The sequence below is a fragment of the Arachis ipaensis genome, chromosome B1, assembly GCF_059453495.1.
Source record: "Arachis ipaensis isolate K30076 ecotype BB chromosome B1, ASM5945349v1, whole genome shotgun sequence".
Classification (NCBI taxonomy): Eukaryota; Viridiplantae; Streptophyta; class Magnoliopsida; order Fabales; family Fabaceae; genus Arachis; species Arachis ipaensis.
This window is the reverse complement of record NC_142436.1, coordinates 30,317,150-30,321,017: the sequence shown is the minus strand read 5'-3', so window position 1 is coordinate 30,321,017 and position 3,868 is coordinate 30,317,150.

The following is a 3,868-nucleotide window of genomic DNA, read 5'->3' as shown; positions in this document are numbered from 1 at the left end:
ATTCTTTATTGTTCTTGCATATCTCTGCTCGATTGTAATCCTAACTATTTATTTGATACATTTGAAACATTCATCTTTAATATTGCTCAAATTCCTCTTTATGAATCATGTGTTTTTTTATTTGGCTTTGAACTTGGTTTTTTATAATAATGATTCTTAAGTCTTTAAAAACGTTAGATGTTCTTTCTTGATTAGTTTGCACCAAAACATGTACTCTTACCGTGCCACGTGATAGGCATACTATTTATTCAGTTATTTTTCATCTCTTCTGTCCTTTGTTTCAATTCTTTTCGAAACCAGATTTGATTTTCTATCTTTATCATTATTTGTATACTTCTTCATAAATCTTTTACCTTTCGATCTGATTTTGAATTTGTTTTGACGCAACACATAATTCTCAATATCTTCCTTTGTTTTGTATTCCTTTGATTAAGCTTGAGTTTATTTATGCCATGAGAAATTTCTGGATGTGACAAGCAATACGTTAGTTCTGCGAAATAATTGTTCTCTTAGTTGAGATGGCCTAAAAGAAATAGATCGCTTGCAGATGGATCCTTTCTGAACTTTTATCCTTGACGTTGCTTATATTCTTCTTTAAGCATCTTGTACCGTTTGATCTTGAGCTAAATTTGGGGCAATAATCAATCTTTAATTCTTCGAAAATATTGTCATTGACTTTGATTACCTATATTTGTGAACCTGGTAATTCAACTTAAATTTGCTTCGACTCATTCTGCTACCTTTTCTTTTATTGTTCCTATCCAAGTTCCTTTTCTCGATCAGATTTCTCCTTAGGGTATAATTTAACTATCTTTCTGACGGATTTTGTATTTTGTGCTCTTCTGTTTGATTTAGATTCTACTCATCTTTTTGAATTTTTGTAACTAATGTTATTCGTGATGTTCAACTTTTTTCTTTCTGAATTTTGGATTTCTTTGTTTAAACTTGAGCTTATTTCTTAAAATTACAACTCCTCGAATTCTAAGTTTAATTTACATTAAACCTATCATATAAGTTCTGCACTATACTATACTTTTTCAATTATTTTCACACGATATTATTTTTTTCATGTTTGAAAACTAAACATGTCAAATCTTTCTATTTTTTTTTCTGACATGTTTGAAAGGGAAGTTAGTATGAATCTATTCTATCTTATATCAATTTTCGAGGACGAAAATTTTTATAAGGTGGATAGTATATAACAACCTGAATTTTTTAAAATTAAATAATTAGTTATTCATGATTTATTATTTTATTTAGAAAAAATTATTTTTTTTAAAAGTAATTAAAATTAAATATTATGATACTTTGGGTGTAAAATTTGTTAGGATTTTTTAAACAATTTCTATTATGATGAGATATTTAAAAAAATAAAAAATTTATTATTATTATTATTATTATTATTATTATTATTATAGTTTTATTTTTCGTTGGTCGAAAACCGTTATATATATATATATATATATATATATATATATATATATATATATATATATATATATATATATATATATATGCCATTATATATCCATTATATATACAAAGTAAAGAAAGAAAGCTAACGTGGCTTGAACTCATATATATAATATGTAACACATACTCTTTTTATATTCATTAATCATCATCATTCAATTTTATCAACGAAAATGAACTTTCAAGAAAAGAAGAAAGAGAGATCAAGAGTGTGGGTGAGGAGAATCGCGAAACCTCCAAGCTTCTGGTTTTGATTTCTTGCGATCCATAACTCCAATAAAAAAATCTAATTTAGTAAAAGTATTCGTATTCTTCTCCTCTACACGTTGGCATTATTTTTGTCCGATAAAATTGATAATGACGTAACTCTTCTTCCCCTTGAGTTCGGTTAATTCTACTAACGCCCAAAACTTCTGTCAGCGTGTGGAATTGTATAGATTCCAAGCTCTACATTCGACAACAACCATAAAATTAGTTAGAGATGGAAATTTAATAAGATAATCACATATGATTTGATAGATTTTTTTCCTACAAACTGCTCAGATGTTTGGAAGGATTTGACATATTTTATAGCGGAAATTCCATGTAATCCTTGCATAAATTTTGATTCCAAAGCCTTGCATACACAACCTAACAAAATAATCTATAAATCATATATTTAATTTTAAAGATAGTAATTTAGAGAAGCAAGATTTTCATATATTACATAGATATCTCAAAAGTTTGGTGTAAACTTTGTTTAAGTTAGAAAAATTGAGAGAACTTCACGTCTCGTACTAGAGAAGGAGTACCCACAAAAAATACTATGTTTAAATTGTTAGAGTGAGAAAAATGATAATGATTCTGTTGGTTCAATTATAATTTCAACCAAACCTTGATATTTCGATCAAAATGGAATCGAAACAAGGAAAAGCTCTTGAACAAGGGGTGGAATTAAGATCTTTTTGACATAAACATGCTATGTCAAGTGTTAAGATAGAAGAAAGACAACAAAAATAAAGGAGAATTACATTTTGATAAAATAATTTGGTAAGGATAGTTGTTAGAATCAAACTGAATCGGTCGGTTAAATTGGAAAACTAGTAAATTGGACATGTAAGATCGATCCGGTTGAGATATCTGATCGTGAAAGGAAAAGAACCGGTAAGAATTGGTTCGGATCGGCCAATTTTAGTAAAAATCGATGAATTGCCAATTTTAAATAATTTGATCGGTTTGATCTCTTTTTTTTAAACATCCTTTCCAAAACAACATTGTTTTAATGTTTAAAAAAAATCCTAATTAACCTAACCCTCAAAGAAATGAAGTCCTTCCTAACTCCCTATCCCTTAAAAAAGTGAAGAACAGAACTCAAAAGAACTCTCTCTCAATCTCATTCTTACATTCTCACTTAGCCTCCCCACACACACACACACCTTCATTTTAGGCTCCTTTCCCCACACACACGAATCTCTGTCGTTGTGTCATAGCCTTCATTTTAGGCTCCTTTCCCCTACGCCATTGCGTCTTTGTGCATCTCTCGTCGTTGTTTCTGCATCCTCGTATGGCGTGGCTTGCTGTTATTACTGCCTCTCACTTGCTAGTCTTTGCTTCGCCATGCGTGGAAGCTTGGTTTTTCTCTTTTCTTTTGCGTTCTGCAACTCGGTGCATCAGCCATTAGGTATTTTTTATTTTTTGTTTAGTTATTCAGTTATTGAGTTATAATTTGATTAAGTGAGTAATTGATTAATGATGTTGCTGTGAATGGTGGATTGCTGGTTTTTTATGATTATAGGTGTTTATGGTTGTTTTTGTTACTGTGCTATATTGTTGCTGTTAATTTATAATTTATATTTTTGGATACAAGATAGGTTATATGAATTTCTAATAGCTGCTACTTTTATATTGTTGTTCCATATATATTGCTTTAGCTCCATATTTGTCAGATGAAAAAAGATACCCAAACTTTGAAATTACTCCTTATATAGTTTATGGATTGTTATTCTTGTTGTGTCCAATAAGGTACCATTGTAGTAGCACTGGCTAATTTTGTTTATCTTTGTATTATTTTTTTTTTGAAATTTGAGACTTAATTTTTGATAAAATATTAGTGAAGATATGTACTTTAAATTTTAATTTTAAGTGTTTGACTATTTTTTATTATTTATTTACATAAAATTGTTTCTATCAATTCAACCCGTAATTCATTGTTTGAACCAATAAATCAGTAAATCAATAACTTGATCGATTTGATTATCGGTTCGGTTCTGACAACTATGTTAGTAAATATCGAAATATTGACTGAGGTTTTTATGAAAAGGAATCATAGTGGGTAAATTGGGTCTGGCATGGAGTCCATCAATTGTGATAGTAGTCTTAAAAGGTTTTTCGACAAAGAGTACAAGTCAAAATTTAG